This window comes from Lissotriton vulgaris, chromosome 5, assembly GCF_964263255.1.
Source record: "Lissotriton vulgaris chromosome 5, aLisVul1.2, whole genome shotgun sequence".
Lineage (NCBI taxonomy): Eukaryota > Metazoa > Chordata > Amphibia > Caudata > Salamandridae > Lissotriton > Lissotriton vulgaris.
In genome coordinates, this window is record NC_141693.1 from 137,484,971 (window position 1) to 137,508,470 (window position 23,500).

Here is a 23,500-nt window from a genome sequence, read left to right on the forward strand (position 1 = left end):
TCTTCTGGTCGTCGATGACTAGGGACCTTGGGGTAATCTAGACCTGACCTAGGTTGTCTTCCTCAAGAAGAAAACCATCCTCTGCTACCAACTGCGGGGAATGAGATTTTGATACCCTTTTTGATCACTCAGATACTAATCTCATTCATCAATTTGGATCGGTTATTTTCTGTCATTGAGTAAAAGACAAACCCCGCATAGGTTAAATTAACCCCATAAACTGACGCAACTCTGAAGGACCACTGACAACTGATGAAGTTTTAGAAGTTTTATATAAAATCAAGAATTAAGTGCATATACAATCCTCTCAGGATAAGATTCAATAAGTATACAAAAGAATACAATTAAAGTCAATTCCAAATCTCAACAGATTAAAAGCATATACAATATGTGGTCCCGTTGCGTCATCTACAAAAGAATAAACAAGTTAATTCTGTCCCTACTCTGTACTAGGTGAAATCCCTACTTCGCTAGTTCCTTACCTAAAAAGGTGTCAGCAGTTTGGCTTCCAAAGAAGTTCAAACTCTCTTAACCCCTAATGGTAACTTATGTCGAGAAGCAGTTCCCTCTCTGCCTACCCATCCGCTCTCTAAGGGTCCTCGGCCTACTGCCCTCTTGCTCTGCGCTCTGATCTTCGGTTCTGCGCTCTGAGCTCTTCGCCCCTCTTCGCTTGCTTTTCTCCCCAGGGTGCTGTCCTTAAATACACAATCACAGTATGGGTGGAACGCCCCTTCGACGCCCACCACGTACTTTCCCCATGATGTCATTCTTTGCTCTTTCCATAGCTTCATCTCTTCACGTCGTCCGTTAAGTTGACCTTGCTTCGTAGGCACCATCTTCGTCTTCTTGCTGATGACTTCATTTGACATTTCATTTGACACTTTCGAAGCAAAAGTCTATCACCTCAGCAGAACTCTACTCTTTACGACTGTATTCGTAACCTTAGTTGGTCCTGTGAACGGTCATTCCTAAACAAGACTCAAATTCCAAGCGTCTCTTATCACGTTTAGGCCATAAACTTCGTCCAACATTGTCACCTTAAATCTAGCAAGACCTTTTGCTCTTGTCTCGCACATTCAGATCAAGCTATTCATGACTCCTGTGAGCCCACTAAATTACATACAGCGGACTACACTCCTACGAACTCTTGGTCAGTTAGGTTAAAATCACACATGACCTAAACCTTTCTAACATTCCTACAACCTCTTCTACACAGTATAACCTTTAACACACATTTATATATAATCGAATTTTAGCAAAGCAATGATTATAAGTGAATACATTCTACATAGAATACAACATTTATTCTCGTGCTTACATAGTGTTATACATTCTCTGCACATTTTGTTACTTTACGTTTCGCCGTTTTCATTTCATGATTACACACGTCTATTCAGTTCTGCACGTTCTACTGTTCGTAAGCATTTCTATAAATTTCTATATTAACCCACTATGTATACGGGCCTTCTAATGCATATTCTAAAGTGAATACAAATACATTTCCTATTACATTGGTTACGTCGGCTAACTTTATGCTACAAGTGTTAACTTCACGTTATAGATTCTACGTTTATGCGATATGCTTGTGAATATGGTCCATACATAATTTTTATTCAAATTGCGCTCTCTCAGATCCCTCCATTATCCTTTTGAATCCAACTAAGATTCACTTGTCCATCACTCAAATTAATTCATATTTCCCTATACTAACTCACCCCTAATCCTTTTTGGGCTCTGGAGTAGCCTGCTACTCACCGAAAAGCGCTTTGATGCCTCGTCAGGGGTAGTAAGAGTTATATAAATGCAATTACAATGTGCACTTTCAGGTAGTCTTAGGGTGTGCCTCCTCAGCCCAAGCTACAAGCACGCTGTCCCGTGGCTAACTTCACCCAGCTTACGGACCCCTCGATTGGATCTTGTTCTTTATCTACAGAACATTTGGGTCTGGTGCCAAATTGCGTGTCACTATGAGTCTCCCTCTTAAGGGCTGTCTTTTTTGTTTCCAGAGCAGACAAGAATGTAGACTGCACTACTAACATCGATACATAATTATGAATAGAGGATATGAATATAGTAACTTGATTATCATCAGACAGCCGTGATTCCTACAGAACAATTTGAATATACATGTGTATGCAGCAGAGGACATAGGTTGACTATATTTGAAAAAATTGTCATTTATTAATATTTTATAAAGATGTATCAGATTAAATGTTTGCTAGTATTTTTTTTTCACTTACCTAATAAAACCCTCTAGGTAATAACTGATTTCCCAAATTCACTTTCATTGTGTGTGGCAGTATAAATAGAGTTTCATGTATTTGCATGTCCAAGCAAGGCAAGCCCCTAAGGGGGACAGCTGAGACAGTGCCTCCTTCAATGAGCTAGGGCCTTTCTCCATTTGACGAGTCACTCCCGAGAATCCAGATCATGGCCACTCCATTAAAGCATGCTCCCTATGCCCATTGGCCAGTTGATCCAATGTGATGAGGCATCTAGGCTCTCAAGTGAGGTCGTTTTTCCTGCAGCCTGGCAAACATTTGCCTTGCACTGGCAGGTAGTCCTTCAAGGATGCAATTCAGGGCATCCCTTGTACTCAGATTCAGGACATTCCCCTTTTGAGGAAGAGGCCCTCCCATGTCCCAAAGGAAAGGTGGGCAAGTGGCAGAATGAGCTGCCTTTCCCAGCCCACCCCTGACACCCAGACAGACCTCTAAAACCCCAAGATCACCCTCTTAGGAACTACGCCATAAGATCCTTTGCAAGAAGGTACTGGGGACGTCATGACAACAGCCGCATCTTCGCAGTCAGGCTAGATCTAATTACCCTTGTACCATTAGGAACCAGGCTTCCACTCTAAAGGTTTATATCCTTAGACTGTTCTTAAGGTGGGACTGAAGCCCACATCACAAAAGGAACATTCTCAGGTTCAGGCAAGGCATTCCTTAGGCTATATGATGAATCCATTACATTTTGTGCTTAATGCAACATGTTTAGCTTTTTCCCCCCTAAATTGTAATCTACTGTTCTGAAATGGCTGTCCATCATGTTAGATTGGTAAAATAAAAATGACTGCCTACGTTACAAAGCATGTGCATGCATGGATCACAATGCGCATGGGCACATGCATCACAACACACTCATGTGTTTGTGTCACAACTAAGGGTTGGTGGAACTCTTGAGTTTCACTCCACGGAGTTCAACGGAGTTATATGAAAACTTTGCAAGATTCTGCGGACTTACACGAATAGCTGGCGGAAATTGGCACGTTGTTCTACTTGTGTCATTTTTAGCTCTGGGAGCTTGTTCTGAGCTGCAAAATCAGCACGAATGGCACCACGCGGTGTGCCTGAGGGCACCTCTTCTTTGCTGCCGCTTGAGTAGATTTTCTACAAAGGCGGCAGCTTTCTAACCGCAAACTGTGATTACGGCCTACGTAGAGAAAATGTTGCCGGGTGCCCTCTTAAATATCTCACTAGGGGACACCAATTCTTTCACTGCCTGCCAACTTACCGCTGGTGTGCCGTGCATGAGAAACAACTCCACCAAGTGGCAGTTGGCAGGTTACAAGCATAACAAGGAGTTGCCAAATTTCCACAACTCTCCACCCCAGTCTCAACATGTGCATGGCATCGGCAGCCATCTTGGAGTCATTTTTTTTTTCTTCTAGAAAACCCATTCCAAAATAAAGATCTATGTGTGTGCATGTTATTTGACGCATGCACGAGTTTGCAATTGGAAAAAAAAACATTTTCAAAATTAGTAACTATGCATTTTAGAATGAAGACCATCTGGCTTTGGAAAAAGCTTGTTTTTTACCTATCACGAAGCAGAAATTTTAGAAACTTGTACTGGAGCCTGTCACATCTAGGGCCATATGCATCAAGCAAATTCGCATTAGCAAACGCCGAAATTCGCAGAATTTCGGTGTTTGCGAATGCGAATTTGCTAAATGGTATGTATAAAGGAAAATCTGGTGCAAAATAAGGAATCGCAAAATTTGTCATTCCTTATTTTGCAATTGCATTTAAGGAATCGCAAATTTTGCGATTCCTTAAATTCAATGTATGAAGCAAAACAAATTTCCAAATTGTCCCTAAGGAATCGCAAATTACCACCAACTTCAAGTTGGTGGTAAGTTGCGAATTCCTAAAAAATGCACATTTTTGCATTTTTCAAAGTGCCATGTGACGCACATACATGCCCTAAGGGCATGTATGTGCGCCACATGTGCACCCATGCTTATTTCAGGGGTGCAACAGGGTGTCCTTTGGACACCCCTGCACCCTTGAAACTATTCCCAATTTGTGATTCTCAAATTGCAATTCGCAAATTGAGAATAACTTCCCATTCATTCCTATGGGCCTCCTGGCCCATAGAAATGAATGGGAAAGTATTCCTTAATTACGATTCGCAATTTGCTAATCGCAATTAAGGAATACTAAGAATTCGCCAAAAAATTGCGAATTTGTACATACATCCCAATTTGCAATTCTGAAATAGCGATTTCAAAAAATCGCTATTTCAGAATTGCACATCAGGTTGATGATACATATAGCCCGAAATGTCTTCCTTTTTTTTAGCTCCCTCGAATGTTTTTGAAGTTTGGGTTTTGGAAACGGAAAGCACTTGTGCGCAGCTCTGGTTGATGATGAGATGTTGCCCGGGGCGACAATAATTAGCAGAGAAAGTTTCCCGGTGAAGAGCGTCTCCGGATCGTCAGCTCGGTTCGATCTAAAATGTCACCGGATAATGATCCCTCCGGTTACAGAGCCTGTTCTGAGTAGAATCTTGGAACAGGGGATCTGGGGACACCATCCCCTTCCACAGGGTGCACAAAAGCACAACTTGAGCACGTGATATGTTGGCCTCTTTCTTGCAAGCCTCTGATCCCTTTACCTCCAATCTATAATGGCGCAACTCTTATCCAGTGTAGGTAAAGGTACATTCACATCAAGTACATTTACATTCAATTAGTTTTAAGTAGAAATCCTTTACATTGTCAGTGCTTATCCTGAAAATTTGGCATGGATCCGGCCTAAAAAAATGTACATTGTGCACTCATAGTAAACAAAAAGGTGTCAGTAAGCAGCAGCCCACACCTGGGGCACACAGTGTCCTTGATTGTCATGCTTCCAATGCCCTGGCTCGCTGTGTTTATTTCTCCCTTTCTCAGAACTTTTCATTTTATTTATTTTATTCTCTCTTTTTCACACATGTTCATCCCACGTTTCTTTACTTTTTCACTCAACCCCTTCAAAACAACTCTTACACATTAAGCCTCTGCCGTTGTCCCCAAACTTACCACTTCTTGTCTCCATCCCTGTCAGCTGGAACTGATGTGAACGGCCATTGGTATTCTGTGCAGTAGGTCAGTGGTCCCTAGCGTTGGTCTAGAAGGGGTGCTGCAAAGTCAGATTTGGGGTACCCACTATGGAAATGATTCCCATTTAGATTCAGTGTGTGTACATTTGTTTCTTGAGGACTTCCTGAAAATATGGCCTGCTTCTGCCCCTTGTCGACTATCCTTAGACACCACTGCATTATCTATATTTGGAGGGTGCGTTGGTATATATGCTTTAGAATGTGTGTTTTTTTTTCAGCTGTGAGGTTTCTTCAGCTTTCGTTAATGACTTTAGAAATCATTGCAGATGAGCGTATTTAAAAAAATATATATATTTCAGAGCAACCCTTTAAAAACACTAGGCCTCATTTATGAGTGTTTCCTGCTGCGATGCCCTGTGACAAAAGAAAAGGGCAAGAACGGGCCATATCTATCACATCCTGTCCTTTTCCCCTGCACCGGCTCACATTGGGCTGCAGGGTGTCGGTGCAGGCACCTTTGCACCATGGAGATGATTATTTTTGTGCAGGAAGGGAAACCATCCTGTACAAAAACAATCACAAGAGGCTTTTTCGTCTTACTATGTGTGCTGCAGAATGCCGTATACATGAAAAATGAAAAACGAGTAGAAATAAAGATATTTCTCCTTGTTGTGCCTCCCTTACGCCTCCCCTGGAAAGGTGTACGTTTTTGTCGCTGTCACAGATTTACGATTTCTCCCCCAACAACACCCATTGGATGCCCCTTTAATTCAGAAAACTGAATTAAAGGGAACGATATTTACAAGGCAGCATTAAGCCAAAAAAAGTGGCTTAGTGCTGCCTCGTAAATATGGAGCAGGCTCCTGCGCCACGGATCGTTTAAAAAAAGTGACGTTCCAGTGGCGCAAGGGGTCTCATAAATGAGTTGACTTTTGATGTCTTTGTTCAAAACTACCTTGAGATGTCATGTCATGGGAATTATAAGGAACATGAGGACTAAATTATGTGACAGAGTAGACTTAACTATGTGGCGTAATGTGGCACCTTTTTTGATAGCATTACTTCACAATTTTGTCATTTTTTACAGATGTTAACAATGCCTGGGTAAAGCTTTTGCCTCATTAGTACTGAAAGGTGACCAGTCAACTTTTACATAGGGCCTTCCACTCGCAGCCAGTGCAGGTAGAGCGGTGGGGCGGGGTGGGGGACAGTAGACAGTCGACGACGAGGGAAAATAAAAGAAAAAAAAGAACTCAGCGATGCAGCGGGCGCAATGTAAGTGTTTTTTCTCTCCATTTTATTATTTATTTATATCAGTGTAAAACGTCTTTCTTGATTTTCCAAGCCACTTCCAACAAAGCATGGTTCAAAAACAATGCTAGGTCTGATTTCTCAGGTTCTTGAATAGATCGCATGGCTTGAGAATGTGAGCCTCCATCTGCAGCCTTAGCTATTAGTTTAAAGGATTGATTTACACATCACTTAGATATATGTCAGCTTGTGCATGAACACTTCACTCTGAATCCAGGCGTTACTCATCACAGTCTTCATGTACAGTCTTCATGCAGCTACTTCCTTACCATGGAGAAGGTATCTTTGTTAAAACAAAGTAAAGATAAAAAGCCCGTCCTTCTGATTAATTCATTAATATTCACCAAGACCAGTGTTAAATTTGAGTCGACAGGGTCCACCGGCCCTCATTTTTGGGGACCGACACTTATTTATCTTCATCAGTCCGTGACCGAGAGTAAGAGAGGAAAGATGAGAATGAAGGAGGAAGAAAAAGAAAAATTGTCACAAAGGTAGACAGTAGGAAATTGCAAGAGTGAGATAAATGGACTTGGAAGTGTCTGATAATAGAAGAAAGAGGTATGAGGTAGATTAAAGACTATATGCAGCTGAGAGAGCGCAATTTGAATGAAACGTACGTATACGCCATATGTACAAGCCCATGGCGTAAAGTTAGCTCATGTAACTTGAGAAATGAGAAAATGTATCCGTACTTATTCAAGAGTGTTTTAGTAGAGATAGAAAGCCCCTATAGAGTATGGGCTATAATAGAAATGTGTGGAAATGTTTAGAAATATTAGACGTGATTAATCAGGATCCATGTTATGTAGCTGCTAAAGGAGGAATGTCATGCTGCAAAGCATAGAAGGGAACAGGCCTCATGGCCAGGGCAAAGAAGATTGGAAATGTACACTTGTACGTGACATGGATTGCACTATGTTATTTAGTAATTTTGTTTATTCGTTAGATTTATATTCCATAGAAGTGTTTCTAATAAGTAAAGAATAAGGTGTTAACATGTTATTTTAGTTCTTGAAAGGATTTGAAGAGAATAGAACCTCTGCGAGAAGGGTTGTAGGCCTGAAGAGAGAAAAAGTTTTTTTCTAATTTACACGTGCTGGTACATGACGAGTTGTGTCGAGAAATAAGTTGCAAACTTCTGTTAGAAGTCTATGAGAAATGGGATCCAAGTTGCGGATGTCTGTCTGCAGGTGCGAGGGGGGTTCCAATCAAAAGTTTGATGAATAGAGCTCTGTTCGAGGAGCCTGGTACAGACATGGAGGAGGATTCAGGAATGTTTAGGGGGTATCAGCGAGCTGGAGAAGAAGCCTGGGAAGCAAGGTCAACGCTAAACACGAGGCCCAAAGGAAGATCATCATGGAAAAAGCCAGAACCGACACCACGTGAGGGGCGTCTTTTGAGGGGCGTTTCAACTGTAATTATGATTCTGTATTAGGGACAGCACCCCGGGGTGGAGAGAGAGCAGATGCCTGGGGACCTTTCAGAGAGCGGATGGGTAGGCAGAGAGGGGTCATGACTGGAGATCATAGGTTTTCACCTAAGACTAAGAGTGGGTGAACTTCTTAGGAAGTCATTCACAGCTGACACCCTTGATAGGTTGGGACTTTGTTAAGTAGGGATACTATCCAGTACAGAGTAGGGACAGCCTAACCTGATTCCTTCCCTCCTTTGTAAATGACGGATAGATTCCAGTTTGTGTCTATCATTGCAACCCTGATGATTTTGGAATTAATTATAGTGTTATTCTTTGGTCGCCTAAGAATCTTTAGAGAACATATGTTTGTATTAGTGCCTCTATATCTTTTGAATCTCGTTTTGAGATGCCTGTATTTGCAGTTATCCGTGACTCTATAATAAACCTTTGAAACTTAGAAGTAGTATGTGGTTTTTCAGAGTCGAGCCCATTATTAGTCAAACTAACCTGGTATTGGATGCACTTTCTTTCCTCAATGACAAGCAATAAAGATTCAGTCGACCTGAACGGGGTTTAAATCTGGAGTGGTAAACAAGAGATCAAAAATCCCGCCCTCCCAGTTGGTAGCTATAGAGGATGGTTGCCTTCTTGAGGAAGGTGATCTAGGCCAGGTTAGATTACCCCAAGGCCCCTAGAGATCGATGATCAGAAGAATCGCCCACCGAAGAGGGTGCTGACGGCGTGAGAAAGAAAAGCAGCAGTATCGGTCGAGAGTGAGTATAAAGGGTCATGCGTGTTAGATTGTGGTGTTTTTGTGTTCTATCTATGTCGTAATGTCTTGCGGAGTTGAATGCCTGTAGAGTGACTGTGGAACAGGTTGTGAGCGCGCGCAACCGGTGCAAATCTTAAGTTCAGAAGAGAGCTTAAGTGGTTCGGGTGTATCGGACATCCAGAGTAATTGTCAACCAGTGTGAAGGGGGTCATGAGGTACCATTGATCGCCCGCAGGACCGTGATAGGGGGAACGTAAGAGTGAGTGTGTGAGTAACGGACGCTGGTCGGAAGTTACTGTGTGTAAGCAACCTATCAGAGAGACGATTGCCTGAAAAGGCATTTCGTCAGTTGTGGTGACAATTACAGATAAACTGTGGACGCACAGGCAAGAGAAGTGATCGCTTGGTCGGAAGTAATCACCTTTCAGTGCATGAATGGGACGCATGCGTGACCGAGAGACGAGCTGAGAAAGGAGGGGAACTGCTGCAAAGGGGAGACGAGTGACGTCAGAAAGTGCCGCGCTGGGATTGGCCGGTAGGGTAAGACCGCGCTGTGATAGGCCAGCTAGCAAAGCCGCGCTAGGATTGGCGGATTGTCACCAGGAAGTAAACAGAATAGCGAAGCAGGAAATTGTACATTTGATCATGAAGTGTTTTAAATGGTTAAGAGCGATGTTTAAGAGAGAGAGGCGGAGATCTTATGATGGGGAAGAGGCCCCGCCGGATGGTACGCCGGCTAATTATATGGCGACGAATGTTGGGTTGCATACTATATTGTGGATTTCAAATTGGTGTAAGATTACAGAAGGGAATGAGGAACTGACGTTTCCAAAGTATGGGACGTTTAGATTAGAGATATTACATCAGTTAAAAGCAGTTATGACCTCGATGAGACCTCTGCCTAGACCGACCCAGTTTGAAGCCCTTAATGCATGGATTAGGGCGGCGCACGATAGGAACCAGAACAGGCGTCAAGAAAGGGTGAAACGATCGGTAAGAGCAGTGCAGGATGCCAAGTGGGATGCGGATGCTAAAAGATGGAGAGTGCATAACCTTGAAGTAAACAAACTGTACCCAGTGATAGAGGTGGCGGAAAACAGGAGCCCATTAGAGGAAGATGATGAGAGCGAGACAGAGGACAGCCTGATAAATAGATTGCTAACAGATAGGCCACCCCCGTACAATAGAGAGACAGAAAATGCCGAGCCCAGCAGGGAAGGGGGGCTGGCATAGGGGAATATAGACCGCTTCCTAGCACGGATTGGGATCCCACTGCAAGTAAAGAATTGCCTCAACCTAGTCCGGTGCAGAAGGTAGTCGGAAGGTTTGTGGTACAAAAGGTGTCAGAAACGGAGCGTGCCACATCCTATGCACTGCCAGACACCCTGCAAGTACCTGTTACAATAGGTACTATAGTATCAATATATGACCCAGAGAGAGCCAGAGGGGAGGAACAGGTACGATTGGACAGGGAGAGAGCAGAAATGGCGAGGAGGAGCAATACAATCAATTCCCCAAGACAGCTGCCAGGACCGAGGGATTGGAGCACCCCAGTACATACAGCAGTAGATCCCACAAGAGATCAGGGGGGCCCGAGATGGCCGGTAGATCTGAGGGGATCAGAGCCGAAATCCTTCCAGGAGTTAAAAGAGTACCTGAAGGAATGGGATGCGGCAGTAGAGGCTCACAAGAGCCTGATAACAGCGGAAGCTGAAAGGGAAAGCCAAGATAGCAGGATGCGGACTCACTGCGGGGCTGACGAAAGCAGTCTGGAGTGGGACGGGAAGGGTCAGGAAAGTAGAGGAGATACTCGTCATACCAGGAGTGGAGGTAGACCAGTATTGGAAAACAGGAGCCCTGAGTGTGGAGGGGTGTCCCGCCCCGTTCACAGCGAAGGGGATAGGAGAACGCAGGAGTACAGGAACAGCTTTAAGTGCACCCACTATGCGTCTGGCAATAGTGGACAAAAAGAGAGTTGCGAGAGGTCTCGCCATGACCCCTGTAATAAAGAACATGTACAGAATACCGGGGACATGGGGAGTCGAGAAGGAGCTTACCAGGTACTGAGTGACACTAGGCAACGAGGGAGTAGCGACAGGCTGGAGAACAGCAGAGATTCCTATCATGGTGCTAGGGAAAAAAGAGAGAATGGACAAAATGAAAATGGGGGAAACAGGACGGTGTTTCACCACCCTCCAAGGGAAGATGGCCGAGCATGGGACTTAGAAAGATGGGAACAATGGAGGACTCTCCTGAACACCCCTGAGCCTAGGCGTAGGACTCGGAGCTGGGATGGGAGAGATACCAATGAACATCCTAAGAAAGACATGTTGCGAGCAGAGATAAAAGCAAAGAGACTTGATGTCGCCAGTTTAAAATCAGATCTGGATGACATGGTAGATGGTACTTTGCCTTTGGAGAGAATGGACATGTACGAGCAGGATGAAGTACTGTTCATGGCAAAGGACATCACTCGGAAAGCGAGAGCAGCACATGAGAAATTAGCCGAACTGGCAGGAAAATACATGGTAGACTTGTCGAGGACCAAAGCATTACAGGGTAACCACAGGCTGCATTATTCAGATCAGGACCTAGATGAGAGAAGAACAATAGGATTAAAAACACACATAAGGGAATTGATCACTGGAATAAGGACATGGAGAGCGCTGGATAAATGGGAAGAAAGATGGTCCAAGAAAGGGACCGTCAGGAGAAGCACACTTGGGATGTCTCCAGAGGGAGGGCTGCAGAAGATAGAGGTATACCCTTTGCGTGAGGTTGCAAACGGGAGCTATGTGCATGTGCCCTGGAGTAGGGGGGACTTAGCTGCCTTTACCAATTCCTTCCCTAAATTGAGGGAGAATCCAGTGGAATGGTATAAGCAGGTAGAGAGGTTCGTAAAAATCTCCAAAGTACTCTGGATTGACCTGAACACCCTGTTTGACATTGTGGTACCAGGAGACTTGTGGTCAGCATGTAAGGTTAGTGCTGAATGGCCCACATCAGAACCAGAGAGAGATGCACGGACTAATGGACCGTCCAAGACAGTAATGACAAAATATGAGAGAGTGATGACTTGGCTGAAGGAAAAGGTGCCAATGCAGGACATAGATTGGGTCAAAATAGATCGAACTAGGCAGGAACCCAAAGAGACAGTTCATGAATATTATGAGAGGTTGCTGAAGGCGTTTAAACAATATAGCGGGTTGGACGTAATGGATCCTAAAGACATAGGGCAGTTTGTGTCTAAATTTGTTTTGGGCTTAAGACCGGATATTTGTTTAATGATTTAGCAACACTTGATTTGTTGGCAAAATAAACTGTTGGACGAAATTCTGAGATATGCTAGATACTGCAGTGATGAGATAGATTCAAAAGCCAAAAAGCTAAAAGAAAAACTGATGGTGGTACAGATGCAGTCAGCTGGTAAGGGTGGACAACAGCAACAGGGAACAGGGACAGTGGGCAGGAGACAGAATAACCAGAACAAAGGTAATGAGGAGAACTCCAACTCAAGACCTAGGGTAGACATTGCGACTTTGAAAAAGACGACCCGGTGCCATCAATGTAACGAGGTGGGACATTGGAAACGCGAGTGTCCCTATAACGTTGAAATTGGAGAACTAGAGATAGAGGAGGAAGAGGTTCAAAACACTCCAGGAAAAGGGGCAACGGCATACCAAGGAAAGGTGGTCAAAGGGGGGACCCCAGCTCCACGAGCCCAGTTCCCTCAACCACCCAGAATAGGGACAGGGGGAAAGACCTATAGACAGATGCCTCTTTTCGTAGGAGGAGAAGAGTGTCACTACGTTGATCCCCTAACAGGACAGAGAGTGGAGAGAGAAGACTGTACCCTCGGGGCAGTCTTAGAGGTGGACCAAAGGGGACCATACGTGGAGGCCGAAGTGGCAGGGTGTCCCACGACTTTCTTAATAGACACAGGGGCCACTCGATCCACGTTGAGATCAGCCGTAATTCCAGGCCTACCCATGTCAGGAGAAACGATTCAAGTGGTGGGGGTCGCAAACAAGAGAATAACAAGCCCATTGACCGAACCAGTGCTAGTGAAAATAGGGAAATACAGCGATGAGCATCAGTTTGTGGTTTGTGATTCTAGCCCTGTATGTCTATTGGGGAGGGATTTATTGTGCAAGTTAAATTGTACAATATACTGCACACCGCAGGGAGTGGAAGTACTGACTAATGATGATGACGCTGACTTTAAGGTCGCAAACTCAAGAACGTGCGTGGAGCTGTATCCCACTTTAACAGTGGATGAGCTCCCTTGGGATCTAAGGGAGACCGTGACACCGGAAGTGTGGGATTTCACTGGGGAAGAGATTGGACTAGTCAAGGGAGTGGACCCAGTGAAAATCATAGTAAAACCGAATGCTGAGTTTCCAAGAACACCCCAATATAAATTGACCCCAGAAACGATTGCAGGTATAAATCCCGTGATCGAGTCCATGATTAAGCAGGGAATACTGAAGGAAATCGTGGGTAGTCCATGTAACTCCCCGATTATGGGTTTGCAGAAACCAAGTGGGAAATTCAGAATAGTGCAGGACCTTCGAAAAATCAATAACATAGTTGTCTCATGTTGTCCAGTGGTACCGAATCCATCAGTCATATTGTTTCAGATACCGTTCCAAGCCGAATGGTTCACAGTGATAGACCTTTGCCAGGCTTTCTTTTCGATCCCTTTGGACGAGGATAGCCACTTTCTTTTCGCTTTTAAGCTGGAAGGTCGCGTATTAACATGGTGTCGTATCCCACAGGGGTATACAGAGAGCCCATCGATTTTTAACCAGCTTTTGAAGAAAAACCTTGAAAGTCTGGTGCTGCCCCAGAATTCGGTTCTGGTCCAGTACATAGACGACCTACTTGTTGCGTCAGTAACTGAAGAAGCTTGCAAGGAGGACTCCATTGCTTTGCTAAATCACCTAGCTGCAAACGGGCACAAGGTGTCTCCAAGCAAATTGCAGTACTGCCTGACGGAAGTGCAGTATTTGGGGCACAGAATTGAAAAAGGAAAACGGAAGGTGTCACCAGACAGTGTTGCGTGCTTATCTAGGTTCCTGATCGATACTGTGACCTTATGCCCCTATTCGGCTATAAATCCATTTATTCCCTATATTGGCATAACCGTTCAAGTGCGATTTTCTGAAAAGTCATCTCTGGCCTCACACGAACAGAGCCACATTCCAGCATGACTCTCTGCTACTTCCTTTGCGACCAATTAGTGCAATGACAGAGCAGCAGTCACTATCTGATATTCCTAGATAACACTCCGAGTTCTTCAACAAGATAAAAACTTAGCAAACCTGGAAATCCCCGCTTGCTATGTTTTGATTAGTAATGGAACTCTAATGAGCAACTGATAACTGTCACTTCCTAGTGACATCTTTAATTGACGTCTTATGTCCAGCAAACTTGCGTCAAACTCGGCACCTGTCAGGTATAAATATTACCAACGTTGCCTTAAGCAATGCGAGTTCGTTGCCTGTTGCTGATGCCAGCTGCCTGCATGACCCTGTGTTGGTAAATCTAGCACTCTGTCGCTGCAGCCTGCTATCCTGTGGTGGTGAAGCTGCTGATTACCATTATCGCCGCTACAGCACGACCTATGGTGCAGTACGCTTAAGGAGCTGAACAGCCGTCCTCTGCGAAGACATCCAGCAGATTCCAGCTGCCCGTGGACGCTGTCACCCCTCCTTCCTCGACGCGCTGAAGAGAAGCCGCTGCATTTCTCGTGCAGAGAAATCCAGTCCCGGCGCTTCCGGTTTACCCTCGCGGGTGACTGGGATATCGAGAGAGACCCCTGAAGGAGATACCAATCCTCCATCATTCTATTCAGAGGTATGGTGTTGACTAAACCCGTAGACGAGAATTCTTGAAACAAACCTTGGCAAAACCAACTTAACTTAAAGCTACTTACTTACTCCCCTTTCACGTGTTAGGCTTAGGTCAGGCACACTGGGGTAGGCTTAGTTAGAAGCACCAGTTGAGTATGTTAGCCTAATGTATATACGACTGTATATATGTTTTATTACTTTTAAATCATTGTATGGCTAAGAAACCATATCAATGCTTTTACAGTTCTATTTGGCAATACTTATCTTACTGTACGTACTTTTTATAATAACAATTATTGCAATTGTGGCAATACATTTCTCTTGTACGAGAAGAAAGACTGTTCAATAAATGTTAACCTTTATTGATACATGCCCGTCTCTCTATTCTCTACATACTGTGAAAGTAAACTGCACTAGACTGACTGAGTGAAATCTATGTCTATTGTTTCACACGACCCTAGAGATCGACTCTTGATCTGAGGAGCAAAGTTGTCATGTTGCACGGTTGTTGGAAAGCTGAATCCCTTCTTGTCTGTGCCAAGGAAGCTGATCACTTCCTATGCAGAGAAGAAAGTTTCCAGTGACCTCTGAGCTAGTTGGTAACACAACCCAATTAAGTTTAGCATAGTCAGTGGAGGCCTGGAATATCCGCAGTTCCACGTCGATACTACTGTTTATGTTATTCCAATGCGCAGGGCCTAGTGGGAAACTAGGAACTACACTACATGGTGCCCAAACGTTTGGTAAGGCGATAAACTAACGCAAGACTTGTAGAGTAACTCAGTCGTGCATATTTCACACCCCTTTCTCCCGTAAATACTCCAATAGACGTCTGGAGTGGGTGAAAGGTTAAAATCCGCCCGACCTTAGTAGGAAGAGATTCCTATGTAAAGCTCTGGTTTATTCAACGTTGAAGGATACAGTGTTCCAAAATATTGTGCACCTAATCTTTGTCTCCTTGGAGACCTACTCTGCAAAACCTGCATTTACACAATGTCAGTAGAAAATAACGGAACCACTGGGGGCGCAGCAGATGCGACTCAGCAAGGTCCCGACACAGACCCGGATGCTATTATCATCCCGGTCCACTTAAGAAGATCTATAACGTTAAAACGTTAAAACTTATAGAAAACGGACTGACACCTCTAGGTGGTACAGTAATTTTCGTGATAGAGGCTCACGAGTATCGGCAGACAGAGGTATTCTATTCATGGATAAACTTTCCAGCGGTAAACGCTATAACAAAAGAGTTTCACTATTACAAAATAGAGGAACCTCCGGGAGAGTACGCTCCTTTCGAGGAGATTGAAATCCCACTTAAATTTCAAGAGCACCTGCTCTGGTTTAATGGCGCCCTAAAACACACTGATCAAAAAACTAGGCTCGGTCCACTAGGTAGACCAGGAGCCACGTGGCCGGTTCTAGCCAGCTACACACCACATCCTGACATTGCAAAAATGTCTAAGGAAGAGCTGTTAGCACAGCTCAAAACACTAATAAAAATACATAGGCAATTAGTCCAATATGTAATGCGGACTGCAACAGTCCAGCCAGCTGTTAATACACCACAGCTGACCCCTCATCAGGGGAACACAAATAAAATTACACCACAGAACATACAGTCATGTCTTGGTAAAACACCCGTAAAACGGGAACAAATTCCTTTCTGGTTAGCACAGAAAATCACTCAAATAGAGGCAGTATTTCCTGATACTACCCGTATTGAGAAACACAGAATCTTGACCATCTGCCTTCCTATGGGAATCGCACCACACGTGGAGGACTGTGACACTTGGGGTACAGTCTTTGCTTCCATTTACACAAAAACACACGGTGTTCCGTCTATGGCGGTAATACCAGAAGTGCTAAAACAGATTCAAAATGAATTCGGTCCAGAGCCCGCTTTAAATCTAGGTATGAAATTACTGAAAGATTTCAAGCAGGTCACGGCTATATTATTAGCCAACATAAAGGGAGAAGCAGCATCTGTGGCGATCCGCCAGAAGTTGAGGGAAACAGATATAAAAGATCCTGTTGAGCTTGCAAAAATCATAGAAAAATGTTATGAAGAATTAGGTAGAGACAGCTTGGGTGGAAAACCAGTTAAGCCCCAACTGCTCGAAAATCCTGAAAAATTATTTATTAAAAATAATTTAAATACTCCTAAAAAGAGCTGGGATGGAAATAAACAATCCACTCCCAAGGAAAAAGTTTTCCAGTCCAGAGGAAGGTCTCCTCGACGGAGGGAAAGAACTCCGACTCGAGAACGCCAGTCTCCCCAGAGGGAGCCCTCTGAGAAAAGATATAACCTTAGAAATAGGGATAATCTAAAAAAACCTGATAGATATCAAAGTATTGATACACGTCCCTCTCGATCTTCTCCACAGAATTCGGAAAGAAGAGGACGGTCAGACCCAGGAGAGCACACCAAGTCCAAAGACAAGGAACCTGCTCAAAATAAGGAATCTCAATTTCAGAAAAAGAAGGTAGCCAGTATTAGAGTAATCAACCATGCCGAGAATACTGAGGACACAGTTGAAAAACGGGGAGTGGGCATTGACAATGTTGGACAGTGCAGCAGAAATCAGTATAGCGCGCAAGATCTTGATGAGTCATCTGGAGACAGTGGACACGAATGAATACATTCAGGTTGAAACTGCCGACGCCAGACTTAGCGAGCCCCATAAAATATACGAAATAACATTGCGTATAGAGGGTGATAAGACTAGGAAAATTAAGGGTCTATTTTGGGATAAGCTCTCAAAAGGCTATGATATTCTGTTAGCTGAAAAAGATTGGCCCCCGGAGTTTGTCAGGGAGTGCCCTCGTGGCGAAGAAGTGATTATGCCTGCCTTCTCGAATCACATACCGATTCACAAAAAATATACATATGCAAGGAAATGGGCAGTGGCCCAGGCACCTGCATTGTATAAAAATCATGTAGGATGGGATGAGGATTCACCGCCTCACAAAATCCAATTAAAAAGTGAACCAACTGCCCAACGGCAGTATCCCATAAAGCAAGAAGCTAAAAAACAGGTCAGGGAGATCTTAGATCAACTTGAATACCAGGGGGTGATTGAAACATGCACCTCTCAAATGAACAATCCTTTGTTTCCTGTCTCCAAGCCAGACAATTCATATCGTCTAGTTTTGGACTACAGACATCTTAATACATGTTGCAAAACTTTTGCAGTACAAAACTTGCATAGTGCAGCCCTAATGAATAACATAGTTAGGAAAAAATACAAAACGACATTAGACATTTCTAATGGTTTCTTTTGTCAAAACATTGCACCAGAAAGCAGATATTTGACCGCTTTCTCCGCATTTGGGTCACAGAAAAATTCTGTCGACTTCCACAGGGGTTCAAGAACAGCCCAGGACTATTCTCAGCTAGGGTAACAGAGTTACTACAAATCTATGATGATGAAGCATTGTCTTACGTAGATGATATTTATCTCACAGACGACGACTTGGATACTCACTTGAAAAGAGTGAACACCATTATACTTGGGTTCGCAGCAGAGGGTTACAAATTCAACTTTAAAAAGTCCCGAATTGCCCATCTGACAGTACTGTTTTTAGGGTACGAATTATCAAGTGAAGGGAAAAGCCTAGCGGACAACTTCTTAGAGAAGTGCGCTGTACTCCAAGCTCCAAAAACGCTGAAGAATTTACAATCAATACTAGGTTTTCTGAATTTCGGAAGAACTTACATCCTAAATTACGCAGAGAGGGTTAAACCTCTCTACGAACTAATTAAACCTGATTTAAAACAAATCAATTGGACTCAAAAACACACAGAAATTTTGAGATCACTGCAAACAGACATGTTAGCAAAAACAAAATTAGATACACGTGACAACACACGTGATCTTGTAATCCGAGTCATCCCAGGAAGATGCGGATTCACGTACCTAACCTCTAATGAGGGAGAAAAGGTACCAATTTCAATTAAATCTCACTTGTACACACAAGCAGAAAAAGCATTCAGTCGCACAGAAAGAACTGTGAACACAGTGCAAATCGCATTAGCAAATGAAAGAGAACTAGCACACGGCAAACGGATTAATATCCTTACAGCGGAATCCGCCTTCGAAGCGCTATTCAGCCCAGTAAACCTGCCTACAGTGTCACTGGATCCGAAGTGGATACAGTGCATAGATTCTCTAGGAGCGGAAGACGTGAAATACTATTTCGCCCCGCAATACAAAGAACTGAATGATTTAGAGTATGAAGAAGAATATCCTCTGCCAATCGAAATTCTGCCTCTCCCAAAATACGCCTGTATAATCTATACAGATAGCTTTGTACAGCATTTCAACGTAGAGAGAAAATCCTACAATGCAGCATGTGCGATCATTAAAGGTCGTTGGCTGTGCGGTAAATTCAGACCGAAAATAACAAAAACTGAATCTGTAAGAAACTGTTCGGTTCAAAGAACTGAAATCAGATCTTTAAAGATGGCGCTAGAAAATGCAGAACGTGAATTCCCGACACTTATCGTGTGCGATTCTCATTTTTGCGTCAACTCTTACAATAACAGACTGCAGAGTTGGATCGAAAACGACTACAAAGATGACACAGGTGCCACAATAAAGCATAAATTGCTCTGGAACGAGGTAGCTCTTTTAAGTAAAGAACTACAAAAGACTCACGTGATTCACGCACAGAGTCTTCAACGTGATGGCGTTCACGTTGCAGGGAATTCATTGGCTAATACAGCCAAAGCGGAAGCAACTAACCCGGCTTCCGTAGCCACAGAAAAGCGTACAGATAAATACATAGACGGGGAAACCATGCTAGCAGTAAAAACGACCGTAAAAGGCGACTGTGCAGCACTACCCGTAAACTATCCACTCAATTATGCATACATAATCGATGCAAACTCCGTTCCTTTTGCTCGAATCCCTGGAGTGGGGGACAGAGTAATTCCAAACATGAACAGGAGAATATTTTTAATAGCAGACGCACACATGGGTTTGGGTCTACGGCACAGAGAGATCAAGGAATCACTGACTGAATTACAATCAGTATTCTGGTGGCCGGGAATGAGTGTAGAACACCAAATATATGCAAACAACTGTGAAAACTGTAATAGGGATCGCAGTAAGGAACCATGCTACCGGCTACCAGTCAGAAAGAGCGTAACGCTGCCTACACCCCATCCTGCGTCCTATTAATAGTTAAGACGAAAAGCACTTAAAAAATGAGGTCCCCAGCGCTCGGCTGACGCTAGAACGGTTATAAAAGATTTGCGAGTCTTTATCGGCACATACGCAATTACCACGTTCCATTCTGACCAGGGTCCTGCTTTCAGCTCTCGATCCTATAAGGAGGCCATGGCTAGCATGGGAATTGGGTTGCGGTATTCTTGTCCGTCGCACCCCGAAGGGAATAGTGTGGTAGAAAGAAAAAACCGTGACATAAAGCAATCTATAACAGCGAAGGTATTAGGTTCAGGCGCTGGGTGGGTCAAACATTTAATAAGTGTCCAGACTAGTCTTAACAACATGCCAAGAAATTCTCTAAAAGGTTTCAGCCCATACGAACTATTGTTCGGAATTAGAATGAGAGTTCAGGACCTCGATAGTCAGATGTCAGTGGTACAAGAAGAACCAACGCACTTTGATGTAAAAGACCGTTTGGCTGTTTTACAGGAACTGAATGAAACAAGAAAATCATTAAGCAACATAAAGTTAAAGCAACAGCTAAGTACCACTGACGAGGCACCACCCGCAACAGCCCCAGCAAGGCCTGTCTGGATTCCAAAGATTGGGGATCTAGTCAGAGAAAAGATCGTGGTGAAGAAGGAATTTGGGCCTTCTTACAGAAAAGCAGTACCTGTCTTAGCAGTCACCGGAACAAGATCAGTCGTGCTACCGCCCCTTGCTGGTAAAAAGGAGAACAGAGTCGTGTCTATCGATCTGGTAAAACCACAAGCATGTGGCCTATAATCAACAGTAGGCCCAGTGGACTCCCAAGAAACAACAGAATACCCAAACTTGCAACAATCCAAGAGGTTCAAACTGAAAGACTAATCACATTCGATCAGCCTGCAGTGCACAATGAAGGACTATGCAATAATGCCATGGAACTCGTGCCTCTTGAAACACAGATTGAAACAGTTCGTCAAGAAACAACACCAGTCTACAATGATGTGGCATCAGAAAGTGCTACCGAGAGGCAGATTGAAAGAACAATCCCATCAATTGACAGAACTGCCTCTGGTTATTTCATCAACTTCGACAACTTCTCTGAAGATTTAAATGATCCCGAAGTGATGCCAGAAACAAAAAAGTCTTTTAAAGAAAAAGCAACGGAACTCTTTCATCAATTGAAGGAAATCTACCTAATTTCCCCTTGGCTAGAGTTCTGGTTCGGTCTAGGTGTATTTTTCCTCCTGCTTTGGCTCATCATGGTACTGTGTTTGGGAAAATTCATTGAAGGAAAATATATTACAATGGACACAGCAAGTCAGAACATCAACCTAGTCCTGAAACCACACAGATCATCCCACGTGAAGAAAAGAGAACTGTCAACAGTAAATGTCACAGCAATTCCAATACCTGGTGGGGTAGTATGGGAGAAAACAGACTATGAGATCTATGGTCCGGTCGAAATCCTGAAGTATCCTCATCAACTAAAGGTTTCCTTAAGTGACTTTGTGACACCAAGTACATTCTCTGATGATTGGGACTTTAACAGTATTAATGACATGATGTCTGATTTAGTAATGTCAGCTAGATTCACAGATCATGATTATTTACAAGGTTCATCTAGTTATGAGCAGTTATTCTGTTACACCCACTATGGGGATCATTACTTGCATAAATCTGCACAGCCTAGAAATGTTTTTATGTATAATCAATGGGAACATTGTGCTACACCACCTAAAAGCAGTTCTAAAGCATTTTTTGAGAAATTCAAATACTTCTCAGGGTTTAACACCAGTGATGCAGAAACGTTTTATTATAAACTGTTAGATAAAACAGGAATGAAAACAATGCTGACAAATTCTAAATTGATATATTCAGAAGCATTTTATGACAAAATGATGACATTTGGTTTTGATTATTGGAAAAATAATATTGAAACAAAAACAATTTGGGGTACAAAAGATTGGCAGGTGCAAGGCATTGAAGCACTGTTTAGAACCTGCATGATACCTGAACAAATGTTGCTTTTAAATGACACAATACACCAAACATCTTGTCTTGGCCTAGCTAAGAACAAAGACCTTAAAACACCGTCTATACCAAAGCCAATACCTGAAAATATAACTGCAGATATTGAGTTAGACGTGTCACAAATTTTACATTTCAACAGAACACATCCTGATTGGAAAAAGTGGTTAATCTGGCCTACAGACACAAATAACTGTCAAGATAGGTTCCTGAATAAAACACAGGGGTTAAAAATGACCAGATTAGACCCTAGATACTCCCAGAGACAACATCCAGGGATTATAACAACATACAGTGTAGGGAAACTCTGCCTTGAATGGCTAACTTCGTCCACACTGGCTGAAATTAAGCAACACTTGTCTTTATTAAAAGATGGTGCTGATTTGCGCGACTTCATTCTTGGACCACGCAAACAGCATCAAAAGCGTTTCATAGCGACCAGTATCTATGCTGCTTACAACGAGGCTTGGAAAGTAAAGCAAATTGAAACTGCTGAAAAAATACGAGAAATTGATCGTATTAATTTGGAGAAATCACTTTCTGTGGTAGACAATGGGTTAACGACTCTGTCTTCCAGAATATATTCTTTGGACAATATTGTATCCTCTGCCTTTGATGTGATAGACAGAGATTTGCTAATGTTACAACATGGCCAGTCTCAATTACGCTCTATTATAGAACTAGGCTGGACGCTGCAAAATCTTCGTTCAGGCTATGTGCCTTGGCGTTTAATCAACACGACGTCATTATTTTCCAGTTTTAACCTTACTGATAAACAGATCAGTTTGGCACAGAAAGGAGCAGACTATACAATCCTGAGCATCGAAAAACTCGAGAGATTACCATTGACAATGTCAGAGAGTCCTGTCATTGAATGGATAATACACGGAATTATCACAATTCCGATAACAACTTTCCGATTTAAAAAGTGCCTTGAGTACATACCTGCTGGCCAATATGAACAATTGGGTAAGGGATATGTAAAATCCGAATGGAAATTACCATACACTCATTCTTGCTATAGTGACAGTGACAAAAATGTATTTCTTAGTGGTGACAACTGTAAACACTCACTAAGCGGTATACTTTTGTGTCAGGGTATTAATTTACACGGAGCATGTGATGGAAATTCAAACAACCTTTCATGCCACCAGCTAGTCACACCTGCAACTCAGATGGAGCCCTTCTTTATGCAACTCGCAAACGGGAGTTACATTCTTAGAACGGATCACAGATGTTGTGGCCTGATGCCAGGGAAAAGTTATCTAATACAAGTTACGTCCATGGTCAAATGTTGTATGCAAGCATTGTTCCCGAGCGGGCCTCCAGACATAGTGACTACCCTCTGGCCTCGTCTGAATCTCTATTCTATACGAATTGATACATTAAGCAAAATGAAATCTGTGCTTTTACAGACAACAGTGCCTATAACGTCATCTAAAGAGACGTATGATCTTCTAGTCGCAAGGACGGCTACTGAGGTTCATGACCTTTTATCAACAAATTGCCCTGTGCATTTCGTAGAAATGTTCAGCCAACTCCTTAACATGTCTAGTGCAACAAGCATCCCAGGCATATTTAAGACAGTCTTTACGGGACTGCTAACACCCTTCCAGGCAATTTTGGGAATCTT

General features: G+C 43.2%; 1 protein-coding gene across 1 annotated transcript in view; it reads right to left on the bottom strand.

The window, feature by feature from the left end:
• DBH (dopamine beta-hydroxylase) overlaps positions 1-23,500 on the bottom strand; it is a 391,011-nt gene that overhangs the window by 140,278 nt on the left and 227,233 nt on the right. The window lies entirely within an intron of this gene.